Here is a 12,683-nt window from a genome sequence, read left to right as displayed (position 1 = left end):
GTATCTTTGTCCGAGCAAACAGGCGGAGTCAATCTGGAAACAATCATCACTGAGACGCGATCAAAGTTCATTTCCTCTAACTGATAATAAACGACAAGCAATAATGCCAGTGTAATTCAATCACTTAAGTCAATTCGATGACCACGAATGATGGCAGTGTGTCAACCCCGATCAGGTCTGACCAGACACCAATAACATATTCCACTGCTGTCGGACGCCACCGGTGACGGCCGAGCCGTCGTTCGTGTACGGTATGTTGAAGCGACAGTGCCGTCGTGAATGACCAAGCTGGGCTCCTTCTTAATTCGGAGACTGCGATGGTCTGTGTATCTGGTTTGTTGGCAACCTTTTCTTGTGCGGGAACGAGTGAGGGGTGGATGTTATTTTACGTTGCTGCAAGACCAAGTCCAGTTCCACTGCGGCCTGTATGTAATCGAACTTGAGTCTGATAAACCAGTGGTTGAAATCATGAGCAACGACGACATACATTCAATCAGGTCACACATTGCAACGATACTCTTGTTCGGGAGTGATAATTGACTGACTGGTTTTGCGCCGCTTTTAGCAATATTCCAGCAATATCACGGCGGGCGCACCAGAAATGTGCTTCACACATTGTACCCATGTCGGGAATCGAACCCGGGTCTTCAGCGTGACGGGTGAACGCTTTAACCACTAGGCTACCCCACCGCCCCGACTCCTTAATACAAAGGGTGGTGGTTGTGTAGCCTATAGACACGTGTATAATGTGTGAAACCCATTTCTGTGGTCCCCCCCCCCCCCCCCCCCCCCCCCCGTGATATTGCATGAATATTGCTCAAGGGGCGTGAAACCATATTCACTCACTCACTTGTTACAAACTTTAACACAAGGGAACGTTAAGATAAAGAGGCGTGTCAGTGCAAAGTGATTGATACGCTCAGTTCCGATTGTTGCCTCACTAGGTCTCCTGTGCCCTCCTGCAGTGAAGAAATCATATCGACTTTTTACCTCATAGAAGTGCGAATTTAAACAAGTGACAATTACAGTGCTGTGTATTAGCCAGGGATTTATTTGAACTATGGCCATTATTCTGCGCTTGAGGTGATACTGGTACATCGCAGTAAAACTGTTATAGGAAAACCAAGGGTATGAGACTCAATCAAGACTTGAGAACACGTGTGGGTTAAGACGAATCCCAGAAATGAAACTGCACGCAAGCTGTTAAGGCTGGAAGATCTGGGGGAAATTGGTGAAAATTGGTCCGTTGATTAGAGATCAACTAAAGACCTGTGCATGTGTTTCCAATTCTCAACCAATATAACCAAGCAGATCTTAATGCCAATGTTTTTCATATCACTCAAAAAATTATCTTAATCGCCTTCCGCGTTGACTCTGTCCGATAATGGGCGAAACCTGCTACTGGCCTGGGACGACTCTCTGGCCAAGTACTGGCGGCAAGCTGTTCACTGACTGGGCAGAGGGAAAAACCATCGGTCACAAAATGCTTCAGTTCTATTTATTTACTATAGCCTCGTGTGTAGATGATGTAACAGTGTGTTTTGAAGAACGTCATCTTTACTTCCGCCGTTCTAAAGACATGGAACTTTGCAGTAGCTGGAAAGTGGGAGAGAGTGCTCAGTGATACAGGAGGAATGATAGAGTGGGAGAGTGGAAAAGTGAAGAAAGAGAGAGAGAGAGAGAGAGAGTTAGTATACTGTGTCTGAGTGGGGTATTCATGTTAAACTACGGCATGGTATCTCAGTGTGCTAGCACAATAAATCGACATCAGTCCGGACTAGTACAAGCAGCCACACACACACACACACACACACACACACACACACACACACACACACACACACACTAATCTTGGACGCGATGTTACCTCACCTCACCTATTCGGCTATATTCAAGAAAAGACATGTACGTGCGCACACATCAGTACTCTGAACTAGCCTAATGTCTAACAGCCATTCCCCTGCAACTTCCCTCATTTACGTCACATATACCATCACACACCACATTACTGACCTGACATCGCACGTGATCACACGCTGGGCGCCGCCATCTTGAATAGAGTCTCGCTCACGCGAGATCTCGTTATATATTACAGACTAACTTTTAACACGAAGATCCGTTAAACAAGACTGTTCCTGTTCCATGTGATGGTTGTATGACAAGGCGGTACCATCTGTCAAGTGATGGCGGCACAAAACATAACATGACAATGCACGAGGATACATTCAGTGATTCTGATATATGGTATACAGTAAACTACGGTTATAACGAACTTAAAGGGACCACTAATTTTAGTTCGTTATAACCGTAGTTCGTTATAAGCATATATACAGCATAACGACAGCAAAAAGTCGGGACAAAAAGGTAGGTTCGTTATATCCGTCAGTTCGTTATAAGCGTGTTCGTTATAAACGTAGTTTACTGTATGTGTTTGATTAAATTACACGGTTTTTTATGTGTGTATGTGTGCGTGTGTGTGTGTGTTCGTCGTATTTCCGCAAATGAATGACTAACTTTCATACCTAATAGTGTAATCAACCACTTGAGACCTATGCCTTGTTCCTCAAAGCAATCTTAACGCTATCGTAACTCCATGGTAAAGCTGATTCCCTTCGTGGTCTAGAGTATCTCGGATTGGTCGGCTCGGAGTCAGTATACTGTGTCTGAGTTGGGTACTCATGTTAAACTGCGGCATGGTATCCCAGTGTGCTAGCACTATAAACCTATTTCACCTCACATCACCAATGTAAAAGTAGGTTCTGATAATCTTAGAGCTAATATTGCCCCGTGGCCCTTGTAACTGATTTGTCTTAATGATGTTCTCTCATTGCACACTACTGGGTCAAAGTATCACAATTTCTTTGTAATCCAAACTTGTACACAATATATATCCTTTTGATGGCGGTGCACACTATAAAAGTCATTTTCATCCCGAATCAGTGAATCCTCCTTCGTCTGTACCTTATAAATAAACTGGGCGGAAAAAGAAAGTATGGGTCGAGTTCCATGAGCGATAAGAAAATAACAAGAAGAGTTTTTGTTGTGAATTATAATATAATCTAGGGCGTGGTAACAACTGAGTGATCAACCACAGTTTGAATGAAATTGTGCAATCACAGGCAATGTAAGCTCAAGGTAAACAATGGTGGGGTAAGAAATTTCATTTTCAAAAGTTGTCTGAAATGTCACCAAAAAATTGTCTACACACTCTACAAGTTCATTGTCGACACAGTTGCCTTCAATAGCGTGTATGACATCCAGCTGCCCCAATGCATGCTGTGGTACGCCGCCTCATCGATGACGTCAGTCTTCTGATGACGTGGACTGGAATCCGTTGCTACTCGTCTCTCAGGGCCTGCTGCAATTCTTGTCTGTTGACGGGAGGCATGATGGCGTGCTCTAATCTGTCTGTCAAGATGGTCCCATAAATGTTCAATAGGATTCATATCGGGTGAGTGGGCAGGCCAGGGCAAAACGTCAACGTTCTGCTGGTTTAGAAATTTCCGAGTCAGTCTTGCAGTATGGGGCCAGGCATTGTCGTGTTAAAACAATGTCCCCTGCTGTTGGTTTTGTATGAACGGAAGCACAACTGGCTGCAACACTTGGACTCTGTACTGCACAGCGTTTAGGTTTCCCTGTATAATCACCAAATCAGTCTTCTGATCTCCACAAATACCGCCCCACACCATGACACCTCCCCCGCCGAATGGATGGACCTCTCGAATACACGCCGGAGCCAAACGTTCCCCTTTGCGTCGATAAACTCGTTCTCTGCCGTCATTTCAAAACAAGTTAAACCGACTTTCATCAGCAAACAGCACTCGACGCCAATCTCTCACTTGCCAGCGTCGAACCTGCCTCGCCCATCGCAGTCTCAGGCGTCGATGTTGAACAGTCAGTACCATTCCTCGAAAGGACGATACGCTCGGATTCCAGCAGCACGAAGTCGTCGTAGTACTGTACGTTGGCTAATGGGATGTCCCAACGCTGTTGCTGCCGTCGCCGTCGCCGTCGCCGTCGCCGTCGCCGTCGCCGTTACGAATCTGTTTCGCAGGTGAATGAGCCGTATCTGACCGTCTTCCAGTGGTGTTGTCACTCGGGGTCGTCCGGTTCTAGGCCTGTCCTGTGTCCTCCCTGGCTACTGTCAATGGTGTACAACCAAATCTTCTGTCAATTTGGACCTGTGTTGCCCCCATTTCGGCCATGCCGATGGCTCTCTCTCTCTCTGCTCCTGTGACAGTCGTGGCATTTCTTTTGTATGCTTCCATCACGTGTGGGTATACCCTGCAGACGAACGCATTTATACATCTAACATGCACGTGCAGTTTATGCCATGAGCGGGAAACCTGTTTCACCATTTTTTTGTCACCGCACGAGCGCCGTCAAAGGTGGCGCGTTCGGATGAGGTGTTTTTTGGTACCTGTTCCTGGGCAGTCATATTCCCAATACCCAATTTCCACTAGATATCACTGTTTTTAGGAAAATTACAAATTGCCAACCTATGCTTTATTTTGCCGCTAAGTTTATTATTGATTTTGATTGTTTGGATAGGAGTATCTAATCGATATATGATATGTGATCATAGCATGAATTCGTTCCACCTTTCACTATGCTAACTGTGTAAGCGCTGACATTACCTAGGCTTAATTTGATTTTCGTAATGAAACATGTCCCTAAGGGCTGGCCGTGTCCTGGGTTCATTTGGCGAGTTCGAAGACCATCATCCACATACGATCTAATGAATCAATCACTGTTTTACCTTATTGCTTTCTTTCAAGTTCGCGTGTGCACAAATATGTCCATCTACTGAACGCCTTCATATAGTTACGTTTCCAGTCGAATGGGCTATAGGCGACTATCGTTACCCTGATTGATAAAATTAGAGTCACGAAATCAGCAGTTGGTCAATGTAGGTTTATTAGATATTGTGTAATTTGGCTGTGGTTGACGTTGTTTTTGTCATTGACCTTGTACAGAAGATTTCGTTCATCAACGACTCTTACATCCCTAACATCACTCGGAAAACCCCTTGGGTCACATTGCGAACTGTACCTCGGAGAAAGAAGTCACAGCTTGATCATTCGTTCACCTTCGGACCATCCCCCGGGACTTTTCGGGAACTGTAACCTCTGAGTAACGAGTCACCATCAGACATGAATAGATTACTTTGTTCGAGTTCGACCATCCCCGGAAACATATTTCTGAGTCGCAAGTCTCAATTAGGCGTTGAACAGCTGATTTCGTTCACATTCAGAACATCCCTTAGGAACACTTTGAAGAAAACATGTTCAGAAGAGTCAAACATGCTCAGATTACTTCCTTCATACTTCGAACAACATTCAAAACAAATCGGAGAAAACATACTGAAAAACAAGTCGAACCAAGTAACATTATTTGGTTCACCTGCGGACAATCACTTAGAAAACATACCTTTGAGTAGTGACTCTCTGTGTGAGCATTACTCGTACTTGAATACATGTCTTCGCTTGACGTCGGATCAAATCGGTGATACATTAATATCTCGAACTAATGATGACTATTTATAAGTTGACTTCGTTCGCTTTCGGAGCACCACTTGGAGCATATCGGGGAAAACACAACCCTGTGTACTCATTCACTATTAGATATGAACAGATGACTAAAATAATAATTTAGTGCCTTTAGCATGTTTTAGGGTGTGGATTTGGCGTATTATAAATGTTGTTGTTGTTGTTGTTGTTGTTGTTGTTGTTAATTCTCTTCCCTACACCACCCCAACCGAAACATATGGAGCCACCGTTGTATAAATTTATAGATATAAACAAAACATTCAATTATTTTTACATTTTCCAATGTGCACCTTTAAAATAAATGTATGCTTCAAATTTTGAAGAAAAAAACATAAAATATTTTTTAATCTGAGAGTAACTCTCGTAGACATTCAGGAGATATGTAATTAACCAAATTAGATTTTTGGCGTGTCAACATTGACAGTTCGTCTCTCGTATACCGTTCATAACTTCGATACAAATGTCTACAAAGGGGTGTTCACATACATCAATGTACTTTTTTAAGGTAAATTTACTTTTGAAAAGTGCTCAAGTAGTACTACCTCACGGTGAGTTAGACATCTGCGAGCAACATGAACAATTTAAACCTATCTGTCACTGTAACGAAATCATCATGTTTACAATCCGTGAAATAAGAAATTCTATTGAGTCGTTAGAATTGCGGGCCTGCTGATTAAATTTGCATTTCCAACTGTCCTTGCCATCTATTCTAGCTGGGCTACGATCGATAATAACAACGAAAAAAGGCATTATTATTGCAGGACATTTACAAATGTCACAAAAGTCAATCCAAGCGATCGAAGAGTGACCATAAAAGTCCTCATCTATCTCATCACCAGGGCGATTGTGAGATTAGTCCATTTTCGCAGTAATAAAATCGCCACATTCCATTCCGTGGCGGTGAAAATGAAAGATTAGTAACATGCGTCTGTCATAATTCTTTTGACGAGAGATAGCGGAAATCTAATTACACCTAGGATGCTGGATAATGTAAGATGGGCATTGGTAATCGCTGTATATCAGACCAGGAGTGCGCAAAGAGAAAAACGAACTTCCTGCATCTTCTTGACTTTGTCTTTCCAATTTGTGTAATTAGATTTATTTAATTTATAATCTTAAACATATTAGTGCAGGGGTGTCTCGCTTGTGTAATGCGCCGCACTTGGCTGTGCTTGGGTGTGTGTGTGTGTGTGTGTGTGTGTTGGGGGGGGGGGGGGGGGGGGGTCGAGGCAGGATCCACTGATTGTGAGTTGGCCCTACTAGATGCTTGGTTTTCCAGCACAATAGTTGTGTTCGTGGATTTCGCTGGTGAACATCTACGATTTGCGTCACGCTTGTATGACCTCTCCAATTAAACTGACACACCGCGACATAACCGACATGTAACCAATTGATACAGCAACGGGAGTGCACGCGTGTATGTGTTTGTATCTCTCTCTCTCTCTCTCTCTCTCTCTCTCTCTCTCTCTCTCTCTCTCTCCCTCTCTCTCTCTCTCTCTCTCTCTGACCCCGTGAGACAACAATGCGCTCAGCGTTGAGTCCCCTAACCGTGCCAGGATCTGCAGATCGTGGGCACAATTCGATTATAATCCTTGATCTGTCTACAACGTACCCTTGCCATTCAGTTTCATGAAAGTGAGACACAAAGCCTACGACGAGTGTCATTTCGATCTTAAACACATCACACAGACATGCGTCTTTGTCTTTACGTACGCTTGTGTAAAAGTTTGCATTGAGTGAGTGAGTGAGTGAGCGAGCGAGCGAGCGAGTGAGTGAGTGAGTGAGTGAGTGAGTGAGTGAGTACACACATTCCCTTCACACTAATCACAAATTCCTTACACTTCCTGTTCATATTCCCACATTCAACTAACGTCCAAATACCGTGTTGGGTACACCTAACTGAGTTACAACCCCATCCCATCACACAGAACTAATCCGTAGAGGTAAATCAGGATGGCTCCATAATTATAGATAGTTGAATTACTATATTACTCCGTGAGCCTTTAACGCCGATTCATTCATTTACCCAGCTACTCTCCAATAACGTTGAGTTATCGACGCCCTTTTCCGGATCTGCAAAAGGAGGTTATTTTATTCCATTAAATCATAACTAAATATCCCCACTCTAGCATCACAAGTTTCGATATCGCATAATCTTTACGTTTTTCAATTTATTTAGACGAAAGCGTATCTTTCAACACGATCTTAATCAGCCGGTTTACGTTTTCTGTGAAATCAGTCATTCATGTGTGGAAAATGATATTTCCATCTTCCCCGCGTCTGTACAAATATCATTTCACCAACGCAGTTTTCGCTATCAATAAAATTCCATCGATATATGATTGAACGTTTGATTTGCTCACACCCGGAAATCAAATCTAACAATCATCCCACTGTGATAGAAAAGGAGGATGAAAAAATGACACGACAGAGGGGTGCGCTCATGTAATTGATTACCAGCTCGTGTCAAAGGTCGAATTAAATAGTCCCATTGAGGTGTAATAATAGATGTGCTGAATATGTATTATATAAAAAATCAAATATTCGATTGAGATACGTTGTGCTTAAAGATAAAAGACAATACAGCAAAGAGGTGGGCGTCTTGTCATTATAAGACCAGCATTGATACACGATGGGGCCATATCGATCTAATTGGCTGCTTATCCGGGTTATACAGTGATGTTGATGTTAAGTGCTCGGCATGGGAAAACATGGCCAGTTGTATTTTTATGTATATCCAATAAAACGCTTCTCAATATCTTATATCGATCGTTATTTCATTCACGCCAAGTACTACAGCGTTTTTCGTTGCTGACAATTAGAAATGAGGTTCGAGTTGTGCAAATATTGATTACGTTTTTAAATATTCATTTGTTTGATTAGAACTTAATATCAGTATGAGGCGTGAGAAAACTAAAACAGATTATAAAAGCTAAACAGTTGTACCTCGGCAGTCATCGAGTATGAAAACATGCAAGTGTTTCCATCTCAATTCTCGCAGCAGGGTTGGACCCAACAAGAACTGGACACCCCCCCCCCCCCCCCCCCCCAACCCCCCCCACCCCAACCCCCCCACACCCCCACCCCCCCCACCACCACCCACCCCCACACCCACCCCACCCACACACCCCCAAGTGTTCTCTATTATGTAGCCAGGACATAATCTTTGTTGTGGTATCAATACCCAGAGACAACCTACGTTGTGGATATCAACACCCAGGGATCGTTCAATAATCGGTATCAATAATTTGGGATCTTTCTATCATCGGTATCAATAATTAGAGATCGTTCAATCATCGGTATCAATACTTAGGGATCGTTCAATCATCGGTATCAATATAAAGGACTCGTTCTATCATCGATATCAGTACTTAGGGATCGTTCTATCATGTGATATCAATACTTAGGGATCGTTCTATCATGTGGTATCAATACGTAGGGATCGTTCTTTCATCGATATCAATACTTAGGGGTCGTTCTATCATCGGTATCAATACTTAGGGATCGTTCTATCATCGGTATCAATACTTAGGGATCGTTCTATCATCGGTATCAATACTTAGGGATCGTTCAATTATCGGTGTCAATACTTAGGGATCGTTCAATCATCGGTGTCAATACTTAGGGATAGTTCTACCACGTGAGTATCAATATTTAGTGGTCACACTATCATATGGGCGCGGGTGCTACGGGATTATACCAACTATACCTGGTAACAATACCTGAAGACATTCACTCATGTGGGTAACAATACCTGAAGACATTCACTCATGTGGGTAACAATACCTGAAGACATTCACTCATGTGGGTAATAATGCCTGAAGACATTCACTCATGTGGGTAACAATACCTGAAGACATTCACTCATGTGGGTAACAATACCTGAAGACATTCACTCATGTGGGTAACAATGCCTGAAGACATTCACTCATGTGGGTAACAATACCTGAAGACATTCACTCATGTGGGTAACAATACCTGAAGACATTCACTCATGTGGGTAACAATACCTGAAGACATTCACTCATGTGGGTAACAATGCCTGAAGACATTCACTCATGTGGGTAACAATACCTGAAGACATTCACTCATGTGGGTAACAATACCTGAAGACATTCACTCATGTGGGTAACAATACCTGAAGACATTCACTCATGTGGGTAACAATACCTGAAGACATTCACTCATGTGGGAAACAATACCTGAAGACATTCACTCATGTGGGTAACAATACCTGAAGACATTCACTCATGTGGGTAACAATACCTGGAGACAGAGAATGTTCGGGATGTCCCGGGAACCATTGTGGGTGTCAATACCAAGGAACCAGGGAGTGTTGGGGATGTCAAGTCCCGGGAGCCATTGTGGGTGTCAGTACATAGGAGCCAGAGAATGTTGGGGATGTCAAGTCCCGGGAGCCATTGTGGGTGTCAGTACATAGGAGCCAGTGAATGTTGGGATGTCAAGTCCCGGGAACCATTGTGGGTGGCAGTACATAGGAGCCAGAGAATGTTGGGGATGTCAAGTCCCGGGAGCCATTGTGGGTGTCAGTACATAGGAGCCAGAGAATGTTGGGGATGTCAAGTCCCGGGAGCCATTGTGGGTGTCAGTACATAGGAGCCAGTGAATGTTGGGATGTCAAGTCCCGGGAGCCATTGTGGGTGTCAGTACATAGGAGCCAGAGAATGTTGGGGATGTCAAGTCCCGGGAGCCATTGTTGGTGTCAGTACATAGGAGCCAGAGAATGTTGGGGATGTCAAGTCACGGGAGCCATTGTGGGTGGCAGTACATAGGAGCCAGAGAATGTTGGGGATGTCAAGTCCCGGAAACCATTGTGGGTGTCAGTACATAGGAGCCAGAGAATGTTGGGGATGTCAAGTCCCGGGAGCCATTGTGGGTGTCAGTACATAGGAGCCAGAGAATGTTGGGATGTCAAGTCCCGGGAGCCATTGTGGGTGTCAGTACATAGGAGCCAGAGAATGTTGGGGATGTCAAGTCCCGGGAACCATTGTGGGTGTCAGTACATAGGAGCCAGAGAATGTTGGGGATGTCAAGTCCCGGGAGCCATTGTGGGTGTCAATACATAGGAGCCAGAGAGTGTTTGGGATGTCAAGTCCCGGGAACCATTGTTGGTGTCAACACATAGGAGCCAGAGAGTGTTTGGGATGTCAAGTCCCGGGAGCCATTGTGGGTGTCAGTACATAGGAGCCAGAGAATGTTGGGGATGTCAACTCACAGAAGACCATTTGGGGTGTCAGGACATAGGAGCCAGGGAGAGTTGGGATGTCAAGTTCCGGGAACCATTGTTGGTGTGGATACCAAGGAACCAGCGAGGATGTCATCTCTGGGAGCCATTGTGGGTGTCAACATATAGGAGCCAGAGAGTGTTGGGGATGTCAACTCCCATGAGCCATTGTGGGTGTCAGGACATAGGAGCCAGAGAGTGTTGGGGATGTCAACTCCCATGAGCCATTGTGGGTGTCAGGACATAGGAGCCAGAGAGTGCTGGGGATATCAAGTCCCGGGGACCATTGTGGGTGTCGATACCAAGGAGCCAGGGAGGATGTAATCTCTTAGAGCCATTGTGGGTGTCAATAGATAGGAGCCAGAGAGTGTTGGGTATATCAACTCATGGGAGCCATTGTGGGTGCCGATACCTAGGAGCCAGTGAGCGTTGGGGATGCCATCTCCTGGGAACCATTTAGGTATCGATACCTGGGGATAACAAGGAGACTGTGAAGCTGTACAATGTCCCCAATGAGAAATCAACACCCCCGGTAAATACAAGTTTGTTATTGTAAGCATTTGTTTTGTGACGAAGTGTAGCGACGTGCGTAGTTTAACATGCATTGATTTCCTGCAGACCCAGCAGTATTTTGTTTTCCTTTTCTGTTTGACTTGATATTATATTATTGCATTACCCGACAATGAAACATGATAGTGTCTGATACTTGACTGCACACGTCAGCGGTGTTTACAGTGGAGACTTCATGCGGATTAGGTCGGTGGACTTATCGCTCGTGAAATTTATCGCTCGTGAAATATATTCAAGATCGGTCCATAACTTTCCAAAATAATGTTCATGATTCCTTTATAAATGTATTTTATCTGTGTTGGTGATTACTTGGGCGGAGTTACAGGCTGATGACAAATACACTCTTCAAAATAAGAAACGCACAGGTAGTATTTAGCTCATTGAACCTGACTATACAAAAAATCCTGTATATAAATTGGATATATGTTATTGGAAATTGTTGGTAGCCTGATATTCGACAAACGGTGCGTCACAAGGCAGCCATTGTCGAATTGCGGCTTAAACGGCATTGTTTTCACACTTGTTCAAAAATGTCATGGAGGAACACAGTAAAGCAAAATGCACGTGCAAGTTATGGCGTTCGTAACTCGTGGTAGTGGCTATAAAAAGGCAAGCATAGGCCAATAATTTGTCATTCAATTGTCAACAGTTTTCAAGTTCGAAAATGCCGAGACTCAGCGCTGCCGATCGGAACATCGCCATAGGACGTATCCAAAGAGGGGAATCGCAGTCTTCTGTTGCACGCCACTTCAACGTCCGCCACAGCACCATTTGCCGCCTTTGTGACCGATACACACAGTTCAATTCCACCGCAGACCGTCCGAGAACCGGCCGACCAAGAGTTACCACCCCTTCACAGGATCGCTACATTCGACTGTTCTACCTACGTCATCGCAATGCCACAGCTACGGAGACTGCAGGACGCATCCCTGGTTTGAGAAGGATATCGTACCAGACTGTCCGGAACCATCTTCGCGTGGCTGGAATCCGACCAGGAAGACCAGTTATCGTCCCTGTTTTGCAACAGATCCATCGACAGCGACGCTTGCGTTGGTGCCACACCTTACAGCCTTGGAAGCGATGAATCACGATTTCTTCTTCACGGGCGAGATGGAAGACAACGTGTTTATCGTCATCGAAATGAGCGTTTTGCCCCATATTGTGTACGTGAGTTTGACAAATTCGGTGGCGGTAGTGTCTTGGGGGGGGGGGGGGGGGGGGGGGGGTGGGGGGGGGGCTTATCCTACACCACGAGATCTGGCTTGGTTGTGGTTCAAGGACATTTGACAGCAAATCGCTACATGAATAAAATTCTTCAA

Source organism: Haliotis rufescens, unplaced genomic scaffold, assembly GCF_023055435.1.
Source record: "Haliotis rufescens isolate VD_foot unplaced genomic scaffold, xgHalRufe1.0.p SCAF_6, whole genome shotgun sequence".
Classification (NCBI taxonomy): Eukaryota; Metazoa; Mollusca; class Gastropoda; order Lepetellida; family Haliotidae; genus Haliotis; species Haliotis rufescens.
The sequence above is the reverse complement of the archived record's forward strand: the minus strand, read 5'-3'. Positions refer to the sequence as shown.